Source organism: Phoca vitulina, unplaced genomic scaffold (assembly GCF_004348235.1).
Source record: "Phoca vitulina isolate PV1807 unplaced genomic scaffold, GSC_HSeal_1.0 scaffold88, whole genome shotgun sequence".
NCBI lineage: Eukaryota > Metazoa > Chordata > Mammalia > Carnivora > Phocidae > Phoca > Phoca vitulina.
Genome location: NW_022589791.1, coordinates 3,906,026 through 3,927,172, shown reverse-complemented (window position 1 = coordinate 3,927,172; position 21,147 = coordinate 3,906,026).

The following is a 21,147-nucleotide window of genomic DNA, read 5'->3' as shown; positions in this document are numbered from 1 at the left end:
CGCTCTCCCTCTGCCACGCTCTCTCTCTCTCTCAAATAAATACATAAATCTTAAAAAAAAAAAAAAAAGTTTACATGGGAAGAAACAGAAAGATAAAGCCCATCTAAGTACCTAGCTTCAGTAACAATCAAAAGAAAGGTGTTTAAGATAAATGAAGGTACTATAGTACCCGTATACGGGGTATAGTAACATATCTGATGACTGAGTTTATATGGTATAGTACCATACATGATCATTGAGAACTTCTTTTTTTTTTTGGTAAAGATTTCACTTATTTATTTGCCAGAGAGAGAGAGAGTGCTAACAAGCAGAGGGAGAAGCAGGCTTCCCGCTGAGCAGGGAGCCTGGATATGGGGCTCGATCCCAGGACCCCGGGATCATGACCTGAGCCGAAGGCAGACGCTTAACCCACTGAGCCACCCAGGCGCCCCAAGAACTTCTTAACTGTTTTTGTAACCCTAATCCCGCCACAAGGAAAAAAGTGGTAGGTAAAACACGAAAACAGAGAAATATGCCAAGATTTCTAAGTGTTTTTTCAGAGTAGTGCTGGGCTTGCACCTTTGATTCACTTTGTATTGACTGAGCTATTTTCCATCTCCACAGGGACAGATTCACTTGTGAATTTTTGTTTGGTAAGGGGTGCAAATAATTTCTGTCCACAGTCAAAAACAATGCCCAAGGTTGCAGTTTATAACTTTGCAGGATACTAAGCTGCTTAAATATCCGCAGCTCCTCAAATGTCCTTTGAGATAATTTTCATCTTATTGGTTCTCTCATCCATTCATTGGTTAAATAACATTTTGTGCATGTGCTTACTTTATATTTGCATAAGAGTCAAGATTTTACCTTCTTGAAAATTTACTTTAGCACTTTCAGAGGTCATCCCATAGAGACTTCCTGACAGACCCAGTTAAACCGCCTTGCTTGAGACACACACCCATGGGTTGCTCGAGCCCAGATATGTCTTTTCTTAGCTTCCAGAGTGACTCTCAAGTAGTGATAAAACTATTGCTTCTGGTGGGGGTTTTTTCTTCTTCTGATTTTCCGGTTTTATTTTTGTTTCTAGCTCATGTAAGGCCAATCAACAATTCCCCACTAATGGCAGCAATGGCTAGAAACTTGCTGATATGGTCTAATGATTTGGGATGTCTGTAGCATGGGTAATGGACATTTATTCTCTATTGGCTGACAGATGACAGAGACTCTGGTTTGCCTTTTTGTTTGTCTGTTTGTATCTTGGTGAGCTCAATTCAATCAACCAAATATTTGATGTCTACTGTGAGGGAGCTCTTTGAGATTAGGACAATTGAGTTTCTTTATTTCTGTGTTTACTTTTGATCCCTTGCTGTAGTCATAGGACTGAAGTTTTAAGCTATGTGTTTATGCACCTGTGTGTCTACAGTTTAGAACAGGCTTTACCTCTAATTGTGCAAGTGTGAAATGTTACCCTACATCCAGAGGTTCTTAATAATTACCGCTCTTAAGTTAAAGGAGCTCTGTTCTGATTGTTTATAGGGATCAATAAGTGCCTAAAGAAATCAAATAGTTCTCAAAATTTACAGAAAATAAATAAACTGTACCCTTAGCACTTTAAACATGCTAAACTTTTAGGGAAAAAAATCATCCTTACAGAAACTACTAACTCAGAAATATTTTAAAAATCCAAGCTTCAATAATTAAGGCGAATCTTTGAACAAATCAGACTGGTTTGACAATTTTGGTTTAAGAAAGAAAAGAAACAGTTTTATGTTTTTTCTCCGATTTATCAGTACTAAGTAATCTATAAGCATACATTTTACTTTTTCATAAGACTTAGATTTATTTTCGGGCGCCTGGGTGGCTCAGTCGTTTAGCGTCTGCCTTCGGCTCAGGTCATGATCCCAGGGTCCTGGGATCGAGCCCCACGTCGGGCTCCCTGCTCCGCAGGGAAGCCTGCTTCTCCCTCTCCCACTCCCCCTGCTTGTGTTTCCTCTCTCACTGTGTCTCTCTCTGTCAAATAAATAAAATCTTTAAAAAAAAAAAAAAGTGTATGAAGACTTAGATTTATTTTCTCATATAAAGAGATTAGTTGACTTGAATTTCATAAATTTCTTATATAGATTATCTATCAAATAAGCTAATATTACTCCTATATAATATTTAAGATTATTAAAGTCTATATTTGTGTTCAACTAAATCGAATCATAATATCAACTAATGTTTTATAGCAGTAATTATGTTTTATAGTAGTTCAGTTTAAATATAATCTCCAAAATCTTTAGGAAACTGAAACACTTGGATTGATAGTACATCAATTTATTTATTTTTTTTTTTTATTACAAGACTTTATTTACTTCAGACAGAGATAGAGAGAGAGAGCACGAGCTGGGGGTGGGGGAGGAGCAGAGGGAGAAGCAGACTCCCCACTGAGCAGGGAGCCCACCACAACATGGGGCTTGATCTTAGGACCCTGGGATCATGACCTAAGCCAAAGGCAGACGCTTAAACAACTGAGCCACCCAGGAGCCCCGATAGTACATCAATTTAATTAATGAATAATCTTTTGATCTGTGAAATTTTTCTTTTTTTTTTTAAGATTTTATTTATTTATTTCAGAGGGAGAGAGCATAAGCACCAGCGGGGTCAGAGGGAGAGGGAGAAGCAGACTTCCTGCTGAGCAGGCAGGGAGCCCGATGCGGGACTCGATCCCAGCACCCTGAGATCATGACCTGAGCCAAAGGCAGACACTTAACCAACTGAGCCACTCAGGCGTCCCTGAAAAATTTCTAAGACTGAACACTGAACAGCGATTACTAAGCATGATTTTAGGCTTTGGATTTTTCCTTTTTTTTTTTATACACCACAAGTGATTGTATCTTTAGGTCGTGTTAAGAAATGTGTTCATTTTTTTCACTCGTATGTGGAATTTTAAAAATAAAACAAAGGAAAACTAATGATGTAATGTATGGTGATTAACATAACATAATAATAAAAAAATAAAAACAAAACAAAGGATCATAGGGAATAAAAGAGAGAGAGACAAACCAAGAAACAGACTCTTAACTATAGAGAACACACTGATGGTTACTAGAGGGGAGGTGGGTAGGGGGATGGGAGAAATAGGAGATAGGGATTAAGGAATGCACTTGTCATGATGAGCACTGGGTGTTGAATGGAAGTGTTGAATCACTAAATTGTATTCCTGAAACTAATATAACACTGTATGTTAACTAACTGGAATTTAAATAAAAACTTAAAAAAAGAAATGTATTCATTCTGCCACTTTAAGAAGGTATGAAAGAAGGTGTAAGTGTGTAGCTGTTGAGGATTGTGTTATGTGCATCCGTGCGCTTTGCTATCTGCTGAAATGCTTATATATAACAAACAAAGTTCCCAGTTTTCTATTTGAAATATAATTTAGTTCCTTTGGCTAAAAGTTATAATTAATATGCATGGACTCACAGCAAAAGTGACAGAAAACTATAGCTGTGTATACCAAGTCATGGGATGAGTTTTTGTTTTCAAGGAAAAAAGAAAGTAGCTTTGTCTAAAATAAAATACAAGTTTGTTTCAGGATATGCAAGAGTAAAATGAAAGATAAAATTTGAGTGAATAGGGCACCTGGGTGGCTCAGTCATTAAGCGTGTGCCTTCAGCTCAGGTCATGATCCTGGGGTCCTGGGATCGAACCCTGCATCCGGCTCCCTGCTCCTCGGGGAGCCTGCTTCTCCCTCTCCCACTCCCCCTGCTTGTGTTCCTGCTCTTGCTATCTCTGTCTCTATCAAAGAAATAAATAAAATCTTAAAAAAAAAAAAATTTGGGTGAATAGCATACTGCTGTGAGGGTGGCAGACTTTATTTGCCTTAGTTTATACTTGGCTGAGTCTGAGATGTGACCATGATATATGATCAATTTTGACCAAGTTTGCCAGCTTTGATGCGCTTATTCACTAAGCAATTGTTTAAAAAGGGGACGGGGAATCATGAAACATTTATTCCCATGTACCCTATAAGTGCAAAACTAGAATGTGGCTTTCCCTCTGTTACATGACAGATTGGTCCTAGAGCTCTTACCAAGCAGTGGGTACAGGTTATCCTTTACCCTCTGAGAACTCTGCCCAGATAGCCGAGATCCCATAGCTTACCAGAATAATGTCCTTGCTTATTCAAAACAAAACACAAAATATTCCTCACTTGTGAAAAAGCTAAATTTCTTCTATGTTTATCTTAAAGTTCTTTTACATTGGTTAAATAAGTAACCAAGCATTGATTCCCAGGCCTCCTATCTTAATCAAATATCCAAACATTTTTCTGATTATTTTTTTTTATTTTGTCTTTCCAAAATCCAGCCTTCAAATTTAGGAAGAAAGGGGTGGGGGGCTGGCTTTTAAACTTAAACTATCTTTGAAATTTCCCAGAGGGCCCTCAGAAATTGCAAGGTTGTATTCTTTTCACCTTATAAAAGGAAAGCTGCTAGAAATAATTGGGTTTGTTTGGCATCCTTTATTAGTTCAACACAATTGTAAAAACTGCATGGGAAAAAATTATCAAATCAGAAGAGAAGCCCAGCCTTCCCTCGGTTGGTCTGTATTGGTAAGATGTTATAAATATCGATATTCTAAAATGTGTCTATTTTATGGAAAGATCTGAGAGATTTATAAATGCTCTCACTGTTTGTCATATACTCTTACTCTCAGGGGAAGGAAACATTGATTAAACCCTAATGAAACAGTTATGTACTGATCCCAATAGAGAATTTTACTTTCTTCCATTCTGATGCTATTGTCGACTGTAATACATTAACTACATTCAGTCTCATGATTATACAGGCGTCTGCTTCCCTAGAAGCTTGACTGAAGGCTCTGCTCTAAGCTAGAATTTGTTCTTCACAAAAAGACAGTTGCAGAGCCCTGTAGAAAGGGCTGGTATAGGTCCTTTAAACTACTGATACTTCAAAGACTAGACTCCTGTGTATGAGCTTTTGAGTTGACATTGCTTAGATAACGTTCAGACTATTCCAGTGAACTTAGTGGGGATTTCCAGGACTCTTTTTAGTCCAGATGCAGATAGACCTCAGGAAAGCAGATTGCTGACCCAAGATCCAGCCACACAACAATCAATTCCATAGGACTGAACCCGGGGAAATTTCATTGTGGCATTTTATTGGGGATATTGTTGGTATGATTTCTAATATTCTAGTCTTCGTGGAAATAGGAAGCCCATTCTCTGTCTTTTCAAGCTATTTATAGCTCACTTTCAATTTCGTAACCTATGCTTTGTAAACTGATATATAAACATATTTTAGAAAGGGGCCCCTGGCTGGGTTAAGTGTCCGACTCTTGATCTCAGTTCAGGCCTCCACCTCAGGGTCATGAGTTCAAGCCCCATGTCGGGCTCCACACTGAGCATGGAGCCTACTTAAAAAACAACAACAACAAGAATGGGAGAAGATATTTGTAAATGACACTACAGATAAAGGGCTGGTATCCAAAATCTATAAAGAACTTCTTAAACTCAACACCCAAAAAACAAATAATCAAGTCAAAAAGTGGGCAGAAGAGATGAACAGACACTTCTCTGAAGAAGACATACAAATGGCTAACAGACACATGAAAAAATGTTCATCATCATTAGCCATCAGGGAAATCCAAACCAAAACCACACTGAGATACAACCTTACACCAGTTAGAATGGCAAAAATGGACAGGGAAAGAAACAACAAATGTTGGAGAGGTTGTGGAGAAAGGGGAACCCTCTTACACTGTTGGTGGGAATGCACATTGGTACAGCCACTTTGGAAAACAGTGTGGAGGTTCCTCAAAAATTTAAAAATAGAGCTACCCTACGACCCAGCAATTGCACTCCTGGGTATTTACCCCAAAGACACAGATGTAGTGAAAAGAAGGGCCATATGCACCCCAATGTTGCAATGTCCACAATAGCCAAACTGTGGAAAGAGCCGAGATGCCCTTCAACAGATGAATGGATAAAGAAGATGGGGTCCATATATACAATGGAATATTACTCAGCCATCAGAAAAGATGAATACCCAACTTTTACATCAACATGGATGGGACTGGAGGAGATTATGCTAAGTGAAGTAAGTCAAGCAGAGAAAATCAATTATCATATGGTTTCACTTATTTGTGGAACATAAGGAATAACATGGAGGACATTAGGAGAAGGGAGGGAAAAATGGGGGGGGGAATTGGAGGGAGAGATGAACCATGAGAGACTATGGACCTGAGAAACAAACTGAGGGTTTTAGAGGGGAGGGGGGAGGGGGGATTGGTTAGCCCCGTGATGGGTATTAAGGAGGGCACTACTGCATGGAGCACTGGGTGTTATGCGAAAACAATGGATCATGGATCACTACATCAAAAACTAATGATGTATTGTATGGTGACTAACATAACATAATAAAATTAAAAAATAAAAAAAACAAAACAAAAAAACAACAACAGTTAAAATGGTATCGGAATCTCAATGACCCCTCAGATTCAGAAAACAAACATTCTTACTGAATCTCCTTACTTTTAATAACAATGTAATTATTTGTATAGGTTTAATAATAAGTTGTCTCCCTTTTATCTGAAAACGATGGGAAAACCAACTGTGCAATCGAGGCCACACCTGGCGTGTTATATTTGAGAATGATTCTTGTTTAGGTCTGAGTAGTTTCTGCAGGTGAAATCCGATAAATGCAGCATCTTGGGCTGGGTAGTGGCCAATACTGTGTGGCTCTAGGTTTGCAGAGCAAACTCAAGTTTTCCCGATGGCTAATTAATTTTCTTGCTACACCTATGTAAATAATCAAGCTAACCAAATCGTATGAGACCAGACTCCTTGTATTGAGAATACTCGTTGGAGGTTATTTCTGATTGCAAGTGAGGGAAACTGTCAGAATAATTATGCAAAATGTAGAACTAGACAAAGGAAATTTCTGGGTGTTCTTTCAGTCCCGAGCTAGGTTTGCCCTTTGATTTACTTTCTATTGATTGAGCTATTTTACAGCTCTGCAAAGATTAACCTAAAGAGGTCTGGTAGAGATGTAAATAATCTGTCTGGTGGAAAAGATAACCACAGAAGTTACAGTTTATTGCCCTGTAAGATATTAGACAGTTTTTATCTAACCGCGTAATCTTATCCTAACAATCCTTGATTAAATTGCCTGTAAGTGCTCAGCTCTGCAAATGCTCTTTGAGCCAAGATTAACATCTTCCTGGATCCCTCATTAATTAATGGATTGGATAAAATCTTTGAAATGTGCTCATTACTTACTTGTATGAAAGTTATGGTTTTACCTATTTGAGCGGACGTTCAAAATGTTTGCTAACCAAATTGGAGCCCATGGGGGAAGATCCAGAGTTTACACTTTAAAGATGGGAGCAGGGGCTGAAATCTATCCCATGCTCCATCCACAAAGCCTCTCCTTGTCACAGGCCCATGTCCATCCAGAGATGGACACAAAGATGCGTGTGTGGCTGCTTCCTTCCCATTTACACCATGGCACTGACAGGCTAGTGGTGGCCCTAATGTATCTGTGAAAGTAACAAAAATATTTTTTATTTTTTTTAAAAGATTTTATTTATTTATTTGAGAGAGAGAGACAGAGATAGCGAAAGAGAGCACAAGCAAGGAGGAGTGGGAGAGGGAGAAGCAGGCTCCCCCCTGAGCAGGGAGCCTGATGCGGGGCTCGATCCCAGGACCCTGAGATTATGACCTGAGCTGAAGGCCGACACTTAACTGACTGAGCTACCCAGGTGCCCCACAAAAACACTTTTAAATTATAAAATCCAATGAAATAGGTACTGCATGAAAACTAGTATAAATATTTTGTGGGTAACCAGGAAATATTTTCAGTTCCTGAAAGGAGATATTTCAATACATAATGAGCTATATAATTTTAATTCAGTGATTCTATTTTAGAGTATATAGTCCAAGAAGACAGATTCTCCCCCTACCTCCTCCAAAAATAGATCTGTGTATGAAGCAGCACATTAATAACATCAAAAAATTTCAAACACATAATGCATGTACAGCAATCCAGTTCCAATGAGGCTGGAAAAAATAGAGCCATGTTGTGGACGCCGTTGAGTGCCAGACTGTGGAGTTTGAACTTTGCACTGTGGCGAAGGAGAGCTGCAGAACAGTCTTCGAGAAGCAACATGACGAAAACAATATTGTTGGAAGTAGTTGTGACTATCTGGGTAAAGGTTAATGTGGGATAAAGATGGCTCCCGCATTCCCAGTCTTGAAGGAAGGCAGAAGGGTAGGAGCAAAAGATTCTCCATTTATATATGGTAAAGGAGAGTTTGAAGTGATATAAATAATAAAGGGCTTAATACTGATTCTTTTTCTGTAAAGTTGTATAAATTTCTAGTTGACTTGGTATGAATAATTTTTATCATAATTTTTAAAAATCTTAATTGTCTTGGTTCTCTGTTGAAGAAGAAACACCTTGGATTTCCATGGGACTCTCACTAGAGGGCAACCTAATCCCATCCACCTGACAGCTTTGGAGCCTGACTGCTCAAGTGTAACCCTTGCACCTGCAACATCAGCCCCATTGGGGTGCTTAGTAGAAATGCAGACGGTGGGGTCCCCGAGACCCAGCAGAATCAGAAGCTGTATTTTAACAAGCTCTGCAGTGACTGGGATGCACATTGGAGTTTGAGAGGAACTGCCTGGAGCATGCAGGTCTCTCCTACTTTTTTGCTAACAATGGCTTGGCATTTCTTTTCATGTGCCTGGCCTCGACTGCCCCTTTGCTGTCTTGGTCATCTTGGTCACCACATTTTCCTGTGGTCGTTGTCCATTTTCACTTTCAACCCACAACTGGTGGATTAATATACACATGGACAAGCAGGACAGAAGTGGGTTTCAAAGCCGGCCCAGAAACCCCACAGCTGCTCAGCTCCTTCCTAGCTCTAGCACTTTTTAAGGCCAACACAGAGCAGCTGCTTCAACTTTCTTGCATTTCTGCAGGATAAGAAGACAAATTCTGTTTTCGATTTACCAAAACAGAAATAGAGGACAGCTGCTTTTTAAAGTGTGTTTACCACTGAGGTCACATTTTTAAGTAAGATTTAGCTCTCGAAATCAGTCTGCCTGGAAAACCAAACAACATAAACAGCCTGCCCCCCAACTCTGCCAGCCAGGAAGAAAGGGGAGAAGAGAAGTCGGTCTGTCTATGGGTGGGACCAGATTGGATGCTGGTGGACAGTAGCCTCACAGGGAATGGCTCGGCTCATCTCTGCAATTATTCCTCCCCACAAGGCCATGGGCAGGTTTAGGGCAACAAGTTAACTCCTGGTTCCATTTCTGCCTTTTATACTGATGGAATCCTAGCAACTCACATCTGTATTTCCCACCATCTTACCACTTTCAAAGAGTTAAGCTTGGCTTGCCGTCAACACAGGAGATAGGATTGCAGAGAGGATGTCTTCCAGGAACAGAAACAGCACATTCTCAGGGAGCAACTATAGCCTTGACCCACATCCTCAATTACATTGCAGCTATGTCCTAAAAATCGAACGCAACAGTTCTCAAACTGTCCAATGCCTCAGAATCCCCTAGAGGGCTTGTTAAAACACAATTGCTGGGCCCACCTACAAAATACTTGATTCAGCAGGGCTGAGGTGGGACCTGAGAATTTGAACTTCTACTACGTTCCCAGTGATGTTGATGTTGATACCGATTGGTGATCACACTTTGTAAATCATTAAAATGTTCTACGGCACTTCAGCACATGGCTATACATTCCTGTAATGAGTTGAAAATTGTTGTGGCAGGCTTGGGGAATTTTGTAGACATTAGTCAGCGCTTTTGGTTTTTGTTCCCCATTGAAAAGCCCATTTTAAACTGTCTACAGAACTGAGTACAGATTAAAATATGACCTGATTTAGCCCAACCCCACCAAGGGACAGATGTATTCTCTGGCTTTCAGTCTTGTTTCACAGGCAAACAGGCCTCCTGCTAAAGAACCTACCTCTTGCCTCTATCTCCATAACCCACAAGGTGGGACTGCTGGACTACACAAAGAAGGCTGAGAAAATCCCATGACAAGGGCATCAGTAATGTTTCTAAGAGTACCAAGAGCATCTTAACTTCAGCTTAAAAAATGTTTTAGGTTACCCAAACCAACCGAGAACTCTTAAAGGTTCTTCTTCCTTTCCCCACAAACTCATTAATTTCTTCCCTCCTCCTTATATTAGGGTTTTCAATTAAGTTTTTTATTTATTTATTTTTTAATTTTATATATTTGAGAGAAAGAGTGAGATAGAGAGCACAAGAGGGGGTAGGGTCAGAGGGAGAAGCAGACTCCCCGCTGAGCAGGGAGCCCGATGCGGGACTTGATCCCGAGACTCCGGGATCATGACCGGAGCTGAAGGCAGTCACTTAACCAACTGAGGCACCCAGGTGCCCTTAAGTTTTGTTTTTTTTTATAGAGGGAAGAGTGAGCGGCAGAGGGAGAGGGAGAATCTTAAGCATGCTCCACACCCAGCTCAGAGCTCCACACGGGAATCCATCTCACAACCCTGAGCCGAAATCAAGAGTTGGACACTTAACTGACTGAGCCAACCAGGTGCCCTGAAATTAATTTTTTAAAGGGAAGGTGATTTGTTCTCTTAAAATGCAAGTAAAATCAAGTGGGATAACATTTTCAGTTACAAAAGTTTGAATTAGGACACTAAAGTTTTTTATAGTTTGGTTATAAGAGAGGGAGGACAGGTGGATTCAAATAGAAATCTCAACTGGAGCTAGACCTGCTCACCAGCAGCCCTACACCCCCTTGCCCTGCCAGTCTGAGGAATTGAAGGGGGGTGACCTCAGCAAGCTGGTGGAATAGTGGTTTTCTACCATCATCCCCCCAAGAACATCAACATTAACAGCCACTCCCAGACAAGAGTACCTTCATGGGAGTCCAGGAGTTCAGCAGAGCAGTTCCAACATATTACTGGAGCAAAATATAGATGTATTGAAGAAGGTAAGAAGAACCAGTTTCACTTTATCCATGTCACCCCTTCCCTAAGGCAGCAAGTTCCAAGAGAGAACCCCTCAGCCCATTTTCTCTCACGGGGGAAAGTGACAGCATAGTGAGTGAGTTGCCAGCTTCCGTACCTGTGCAAGACACTGCCCCGGAGGCCCAATTCTTCCTCACCCTGCCCAGAGTACAGAAGTGATCAGCACAGCTGAGAGGTTTAGAGAGGTGGGAGCATAGTAACAAGGGCTCATAACTCATCAAAAGGCCACGGAAGCCTCACAGATGCCATCAAGAAGCCCAGTCATGAGCTTCTTGGAACACCTAATCTGTGGACCCCTCTCACTGCCCCACAGGCAACCCCAATGCTCTTTATGTTTCACGCACCCCTCCTAGCCATCTCCCTGTGTGCCCCCACAGCATGCAAGAGAAGCCCTTGCAGATGGCTCTCAAGCACATGCAGAAAGCCAGCCCCACTCTGCAAGTATGGGAAAAGGTACACAAAGTTGAGTGTTTCATGGCATTGCTGTGGGGTAAACAAACAGAAGGCTCTCAACATTGGCCGGACTTTGTGGGCTTGAGAGAAGATATACAATCTTCTCAACAAGAATTCCCCCAACAAGAGGTATGAAGCAAGCACATCCATAGACAAGGTCTCAGGGAGCCTCAGAATCCTGAACTGGGCTGGTGAAGGTCTTTCTCTCCTGAAGCCAAGTAGTAAAGACTGGACACATGACTCCTTCAAATGCAAAAAAAAGCAATGCAAGATGCCAAAGAATATAGAAAGTCAAAGGAATATGACATCCCCAGAGGAACACAATAATTTTCCAGTAACCAATCCCAAAGAAATGGAATCTATGAATTTCCTAATAAAGAATTCAAAATGATGGTTTTCAGAAAGCTCAAAAAGCTCCAAAAGAAATAGACAACTCACTGAAATCAGGAAAATAATGTATGAACAAAAGAAGTTCAACAGAGATATAATAATGAAAAGAACCAACAGAAATTCCAGAGCTGAAGAATACAATGAATGAGAATTTTTAAACACGGGCGCCTGGGTGGCTCAGTCAGTTAAGTGTCTGCCTTTGGTTCAGGTCATGATCCTGGAGTCCTGGGATTGAGTCCTGCATCAGGTTCCCTGCTCAGTGGGGAGTCTGCTTCTCCCTCTGACCCTCCCCCCTCTCATGCTTTCTCTCTCTCACTCTCTCTCTCTCAAATAAATAAAATTTTTAAAAAAAATTTTTTTAATGTTATATAAAGCATCAGTGAAAGACTTGATCAAGCAGAATAAAGACTTGAGGACAGTCCATTTGAAATTATCCAGTCAGAGGAGAAAAAAGACTGAGAAGAAACAAGGAAAGCCTACAGAGTTTATGTGATACTAACAAAAGGACTAATATTCTCATTATGGGTGTCCCAGAAGGAAAAGAGATACAGAAAGGGGCAGAAAGCTTATTTAAAGAAATAATGGCTAAAAACTTTCCAAATCTGAGGAGACATATGGAATTCTAGGTACATGAATCTCAAAAGTTCCCAAACGGGGGGCGCCTGGGTGGCTCAGTCGTTAAGCGTCTGCCTTCGGCTCAGGTCATGATCCCAGGGTCCTGGGATCGAGTCCCACATCGGGCTCCCTGCTCAGCGGGAAGCCTGCTTCTCCCTCTCCCACTCCCCCTGCTTGTGTTCCTTCTCTCACTGTGTCTCTCTCTGTCAAATAAATAAGTAAAATCTTTAGGAAAAAAAAAAAAAAAAAAAAGTTCCCAAACGGGTTTAATTCAAAAAATGCATCTTCACTGAGATGCATTATAATCAAATTACCAAAAATCAAATTTGAAGAGAACTGTGAAGTAGCAAGAGCAAAGAGACACATCACATAAAAGGGAACCCCCATAAGTCTATGAGTGAATTTCTCAGCAGAAACCTTTTAGTCCAGGATAGGGTAGGATGATATATTAAAAGAGCTGAAAGAAAAAAAACTACCAACCAAGAACACTCTTCCCAGCAAAGCTGCCCCTCACAAATGAAGTAGAGATAAAGAATTTCCCAGACACTAAAAAGCCAAGGGAGTTCATTACCAATAGGTCTGCTTTATAAGAAATGCTTAAGGGAGTTCTTTAAGCTGAAATGAAAGGACACTAATTAGTAACACAAAAACCTATGAAAGTATAAAATTCACTGGTAAAGGTCAATATATAGTCAAAATTAGAATACTCTAATACTATAATGGTGGTGTATGATATAGACCAGTTTTAACTCTAGTATAATGGTTAAAAGAAAAGCATTAAAAATAACTATAACTACAATCATTTGTTAATGGATACACAATATAATGAGATGAAAATTGTAACATCAAAAACATAAAATGTAGGGACGCCTGGGTGGCTCAGTCGTTAAGCACCTGCCTTTGGCTCAGGTCATGATCTCAGGGTCCTGGGATTGAGTGCTGCATCAGTCTCCCTGCTCAGAGGAAGCCTGCTTCTCCCTCTCCAACTCCCCCTGCTTATGTTCCCTCTCTTGCTGTGTCTCTCTCTGTCAAATAAATAAATAAGATCTTTTAAAAAATGTTTAAAAAAAACATAAAATGTAGAGAAGGGAGTAAAAGGGTAGAGTTTTTGTATGTGATCAGAGTTAAATTGCTATCCTCTTAAAATAGACTGTTATAACTGTAAGATGTTTTATGCGAGCCTCATGGTAACCACAAAGCAAAAACTACAGTAGATACACAAAAAATAGAGAAAGGAATTAAGCATACCACCATAGAAAATCATCAAATCACAAAGGAAGACAGAGGAGAGGAAGAAAAGAAAAAAATGACAAAACAGCCAGGAAACAACAAAATGGAAAGGAGTATGAATGCAAGGTGACAATTTATGTGAACATTAATGTGATTCATTATTAATAAGTACCTGAAAAGCTACTTCAAGCATAGCATTCACATGACTTCCAGTTCCACTAAAAGCAAAATTCAAATTAAATAGAGACCTAGGTCAATTAAAAGAATCTTCTGATTCTGACACCAGTAAAATAGCTACATATGTTGAAATTCCATAACATTAGCTTTCAGAAGAGCATTTCTTGCCTTTTGGCAAATAGCAATAAGCAGAATTCCATTCCTTGGGTGTCCAGGGGTAACTGGGTGACCTTTTTTGCCCAGAGAATGAGGGAATGGCACCTGCTGGGTGGGGCTAGCTCACCAGGCCCTGGCTCTGTCCCCCTTTCCCCATTGTGCTTCTCCTCCAGAGAGCTAATGAATATCTAATTTTTCCATAGCTGATCATCAATAATAGATGCCCTCTGCAAAAAGTATAAGATCTTTAGGTAAAGGAGATATCTCACCTAAATACCATAAATACACTTTGAAGCCATAACTTCTCTCATAACATCCTGTAACTTGGTATTATTGAATTAGTCTACCTTTTGAGTAACATATTTTGTGACCTTTCTGGTTTCAGAGACCATTTAGCTTGTGTATTTTGTCTCAGCTGCTAAATGGCTGCTGGGACTAAAATGAAGCTCCAGGATTGAATCACTACAGAAAGTGGGTCAAAGCTTCATCCTTGGACTTGGCAGAGACTGTCACAGCCCCCCACCTTCAGTGTCCTAGAGACAATGAGCCAGAGAGAAGAAAGAGGCCATGGAAAGTTCTAATCTTAATGGGGTCATGAAAAGGATAGGCCAGGGAGAAGTCCCAGATACCAGGGAGACATTACAGGTAACTGCCAGATGCAGATGATTAGTGAGCTGAGGGCGACAAGAAGCGAGCGGCAGATTATATTTTCCAAAGATAGCCCCAACAGTTTCTCTGTCCCAGATGCTCATCTGCAATGTGACTTTCCCTGTTTAGGAGAGAGAGTATGCGTGCCCTCTGCTTGAACCTGGGTGTACTGTGACACTTTGAACGATATAATACAGCAGAAGTGATATTCTGTGACTCCCCAAGTGGGTCAGAAAAGGTGATGTAACCCTTGTGCTTGGAGCCTTGAGCCGCCATGTAAGAAATCTGACTATCCTGAGGCTCCATGTTGTGAGGAAACCCAAGCCACATGCAGAGGCCACATGTGGGCCCTCGAGCTAGCAGTCCTTGGCTTTCAGTAGTCCTAGCCCAGGGACCACTGATGTGAAGGAGCCTGTGGATGATACCAGTTCCAAACTGAGGCCCAGACATTGTGGAGCAGAGGCAAGCCATCCTGCTATGCCCTGTTTGAATTCCTGACCCACAGAATCCATGAGCATAATCAAACCTGCTAGGTCTGGAGGGAATTTGTTATGCAGCTGGAACAGGTGGAGAAGTGGAGAGTGAGAAGACAGGAATGAATCTAGAGCTCAGCTGGCAGAGGGGAGATCAGAAAGCCAAATTTAGCAATATATCCTAAAGGTAGAAGAAAAATTATATTATATAAATGTAAATATATATGTATATGTATATATGTATATTTACATTTATATATACACACATATATAAATACATATATATGCACATATACATATATTTGTATATATGTGACTGTGTGTGGCATTTGTCAATTATTGAATCTTAGCAAGTAAATGTTTGAGGTTCAATAGTGAGATTATCAGAGTGTGGACAGCATCAAATGTTATCTCTTATCTGGTGATTTAGATCATGGCCTTTGGAGAATCCAGACCTGGAATTGAGGCCTAATTCTACCACTTACTAGATGTGAACTTGAGCAAGATCCTTCATATTTCTTTGCCTCCATTCCTTGTCTGTAAAAATGAAAGTAATAATGCTACCAGTATTATAGGACAACCAGACAGAATATCAATAAGGAAATAAAGAACTTCAACCGCCTATAGACCAATTGGACATAACAGACTTATAAAGAATGCTCTACCCACAAATAGCAGATTACACATTTTTCTCAAGTATAAATCCAAGATAGATTGTACTTTAGACTGTAAAATAAGTCTTAATAAACTTAAAAAATCTGAAATCATACCAGTAACTTTTCTGATCAGAATGGAATGAAATTGGAAATCAATAGCAGAAGGAATATTGGAAAATCCACAAATATGTGGAAATTAAACACCACACTCTTAAACAACCAATGGATCAAAGGAGAAATCACAGTGGAAATTAGAAAACATATGAGACCAATGAAAATGAAAACACAACATACCAAAATTTATGGGATACAATGAAAGCAGTGTTAAGAGGGAAATTTGTAGCTGTAAGCATTACATTTAAAAAGAAGAAAGAGGGGCGCCTGGGTGGCTCAGATGGTTAAGTGTCTGCCTTCGGCTCAGGTCATGATCCCAGGGTCCTGGGATCGACCCCACATCGGGCTCCTGGCTTGGCGGGGAGTCTGCTTCTCCCTCTCCCTCTACTTCTCCCACTGCTCATGCTCTCTCTCTATATATATCTCTGTGTCTCAAATGAATAAATAAAAATCTTAAAAAATAAAAAAATAAAAAAAGTAAAAAGAAGAAAGATCTTGGGGCGTCTGGCTGGCTCAGTCCTTAAGTGGCTGCCTTCAGCTCAGGTCATGATATCAGGGTCCTGGGATCAAGCCCTGCATCGGGCTCCCTCCTCAGTGGGGAGCCTGTTTCTCCTCCTCTCTCTGCTGCTTCCCCTATGTGTGCTCTCTCTCTCTGTGTCAAATAAATAAATAAACCCTTAAAAAAAAAAATCTTAAATCAACAACCTAAATTTCCACCTCAAAGACCTAGAAAAAGAACAAATGAACGCCAAAACTAGCAGAAGATAGTAATAAAAAAGATTAATCACAATGGAAAATAGAAAATAATAGAGACAATAAACTAAACCAATAGCTGTTTCTTCGAAAAGATCAACAAAATTGACATCTTTTAACTAGACTGGCTTAGTAAAAAAGAGAGAAGACTCAAATATCTAAAATCAGAAAGAAAAGAGGAAGCATTACTGTTAATTTTACAGAAATAACAAAGATTATAAGAGAGCACTATGAACAATTATATGTAAATAAATTAGATAAACCAGATAAAATGGACAAATTCCTAGAAACACATAACCTACCAAGACTAAATCATAAAGAAATAGAAAATCTAAACAGATCTATAGCTAGGAAGGAGATTGAATTAATAATCAAAAACCTCCCAATAAAGAAAAGCCCCAGACCAAATGGTTTCACTGGAGAGTTCTACCACACATTTAAAGAATTAACATCAATCCTTCTCAAACTCTCCTAAAAAATTTAAGAGGAAGGAATACTTCCTAAATATCCTATGAGGCCAGCATTAGCCTGACACCAAAGCTAGGCAAAAACACTGCAAGAAACTACAGACCAATATCTCTGATGAATATTGACACAAAATCCTCAACAAAATACTACCAAACAGAATTCAAAAGCTCATTAAAAGGATTATATACCATGACCAAGTTGGAATGCAAGGATGGTTCAATCAATCATTGTAATACACCACACAAACAGAATGAAAGTGGAGAAAATCACATGATAATCTCCACTGATGCAGAAAAAGCATTGACCAAACTCATCACTGAACAAACTAACAAAAAAGGAAACAACCTCAATATAATAAAGGCTTGTTATGAAAACCCCACAGGTAACATATCAGGTAATGAAAAGACTAAAAGTTTTCCCTCTAAGATCAGGGATGAGACAAGGATGCCTTCTTTCTCCACTGCTATTCAACATAGTGCTAGAAGTCCTAGCCAGAGCAACTAGACAAGAAAAAAGAAGTGAAAGGCATCCAAATTGGAAAAGAAAAAATAAAATTATCTCTATATACAGACAACATGATTTTATATATATAAAAAACCCTAAAGATTCCACAAAAACTGTTAAAACTAATAAACAAATTCAGCAAACTTGCGGCATACAAAATCAACACACAAAAAACCAGTTGCATTTCTATACACCAACAATGAACAATCTGAAAAGGAATTTTTTTTTTTTGAATTCCCTTTACAAAAGCATCAAAAATAAAATAAAATCAGATACTTGGGAATAAACTTAGCCAAGGAGGAAAAAGACTTGTACACTTAAAACCACAAAACATTGCTGAAAGACATTAAAGAAGACACCAATAAATGGAAAGATGTCCTGTGTTCAAGGATGGGAAGACATAACATTGTCAGGATGTCAGTGCAACCCAAAGTGGTCTACAGATTCAATGCAGTTCCTATCAAAATTCAAAAGACATTTTTTACAGAAATAGAAAAATTCATCCTAAAATCTCAAGGGACCCTAAATGGCCAAACAATCTTGACAAAGAACAAAGTTGACAGCTCACACTTCCTGATTTCAAATATTACTACAAAACTAAAGCAATCAAAACAATGTGGTAGTGGCATAAAGACAGACATACAGACCAGTGGAATAGAACAGAGTCCAGAAATAAACCCTTACATGTATGAGCAAATGGTTTTCAACAAGGATGACAACGCCATCCAATGGAGAAAGGACAGTATTCTCAATAAATGGTACTGGGGAAACTGGATATCCACATGCATAAGAATGAAGTTGGACCTTTCCCTTAAGCCATATATAAAAATTAACTCAAAATGGATCCATGACCTAAATGTAAGACCTGACACTATAAGAAGAAAATATATGAATAGCTTGATGCATTGGATTTGGCAATAATTTTTTTGGATACGACACGAAAAGCACAGGCAACAAAAGAAAAAAATAGAGAAATTGGACTATATCAAACTTAAAGACTCCTGTGCATCAAAAGATATGCTCAACAGAATGAAAAGTTAACCCACAGAATAGGAGAAAAATCTTTGAAATCATACATGTAATAAGGGCTTCATATCTGGTATATATAAAGAACTCCTATAACTCAACAACAATAACAACAGCAAAAGCCTACTAGAAAATGGGCGAAGGACTTGAATAGACATTTCAGCAAAGAAGACATACAAATGGCTAATAAACACATGACAAGATGTTCAGTATCACTGATCATTAGGGAAATCCAAATTAAAACTACTATGAGATACCACCTCACACCCATGGCCACTATTAAAACAACAACAACAGAAAATAAGTTTCGGCAAGATTGTGGAGAAATTGGAACCCTTGTGCACTGTTGGTGGAAATATAACATGGTACAGCTGATATCGAAAACAGTATAGTAGTTCCTCAAAAAAAATAAAAATTGAATTACTATATGATCCTACAATTCCTCGTCTAGTATATACTGAAAAGAATTGAAAGCAAGGACTTGAAGGAATGTTTGTACAGCCATGCTCACAGCAGCATTGTTCATAATAGCCAAAGATGGAAGCTACCCAATTTCCATCAGTGGATGAATGGATAGACAAAATGTATATATATACACACACACAATGGATTATCATCCAGCCTTAAAAAGGAAGGAAATTCCAACACATGCTACCAGATGGATGAAACTTGAAGACATATGTTAAGTGAAATAAGCCAGTCACAAAAAGACACACATATGTGAGGTACCTAAAGCAGACAAATTCATAGAGACAGAAAGCCGAATGTTGGTTGCTAGGGGCTGGGGACGTAGGAGACCAGGGAGACAGTGTTCAATTGGTACAGAATTTCGGTTTGGAAAGATGAAAAACGTTCTGGAGATGGATGGTGATGGTGGCGGCACAACATCGTGTATGTACTTAATACCACTGAACTGTACACTTAAAAAATGGTCAAAATAGGGCACCTAGGTGGCTCAGATGGTTAAGTGTCTGCCTTCAGCTCAGGTCATGATCCCAGGGTCCTGGGATGGAGTCCCACATCGGGCTCCCTGCCCCTTGGGAGCCTGCTTCTCCCTCTGCCTCTCTCTCTCTCTGTCTCTCATGAGTAAATAAATAAAATCTTTAAAAAAATGGTCAAAATAATATATCTTATGTATATTTTACCACAATTTTTAAAAAAGAATAATAGGTGAAAAAAATAATAGAATAGAAAGTTTTGTTTTAAAATTGCCTTTCGTGGGCGCCTGGGTGGCTCAGTCGTTAAGCATCTGACTTTGGCTCAGGTCATGATCCCAGGGTCCTGGGATCGAGTACTGCATCGGGTTCCCTGCTCTGCGGGAAGCCTGCTTCTCCCTATCCCACTCCCCCTGCTTGTGTTCCCTCTCTCGCTGTGTCTCTCTCTGTCAAATAAATAAATAAAATCTTTAAAAAAAAATTGCCTTTCATTAAAAAAAAAATGTTTTTTAAGATTTTATTTATTTATTTGTCAGAGAGAGAGAGAGAGCACAAGCCGGTGGGGGGGGGGGGGGGCGGCAGGGATGGCAGGCTTCCTTCTGAGCAGGGAGCCTGATGTGGGACTCGATCCCAAGACCCTGGGATTATGACCTGAGCCAAAGGCAGACGCTTAACCAACTGAGCCCCTCAGGCGTCCCTCATCACCAAGAATTTTAAAAGAATGTTTACTGTAGGCTTTTTTGCCAGTACTCTTTACCAAATTAAAGAAGTTTCCTTCTATTCACAGTTTGCTACAAGTTTTTCTTTGAATGTGTGTTGAATTTTGTCAGACTCTTTTGCATGCATATGATTTTCAATATATCATATATGATTTTCCACTGTTATTCTCTTAGCACAGAAAATTACATTGATTTTTCAAATGTTGAACCAACCTTGCAATTTTGGAATAAACACAACTTGGTTGAAAAAAAAAAAATATCTCCAACTTATCATCAGGTTACTATGAATAGTCTTAGCAAAATAACTGGCACATAGTAAGCGCTCCTAAATGTTTTCAGCCACTATTTATTATAAACTTTGGAGAAAATCCTGAGTCATGAGTCCCAATTTTCCCACAAAAGCTTGTTGAGGTTCTTGTCCTTTGAATTCTTGGGGAAGGTATCTAAGTGATCTGTGGCAGCGAACTCTCCAACAGAATTATTTCAAACACTATACTGCTGCACATATGGGTAGCTCTTAAACATGAAATAAGCACGGACATCAATTGATGCTGGAAACATTGCAAGATAGAAATTCAGCATTTAACGTGCTTAGAGAGCAGTCACAATGTTTACTACACTTAAGCAAAGTTGTGAGCTAAGTATTGGCCAGGGGATGGTTTTAGACAGTTTCCTTAAGAGTTCATTGCTGCCCACACATTTACATTCACCATTATTTGGGACCCAAACAAATGGATTGCTATTACTTTGACACATTAGAAACCACCATAAGATAGAGGTAGAGGGAACCCAAGTAATAGTTTAAGGGATGTATGTGTGTGAGTAG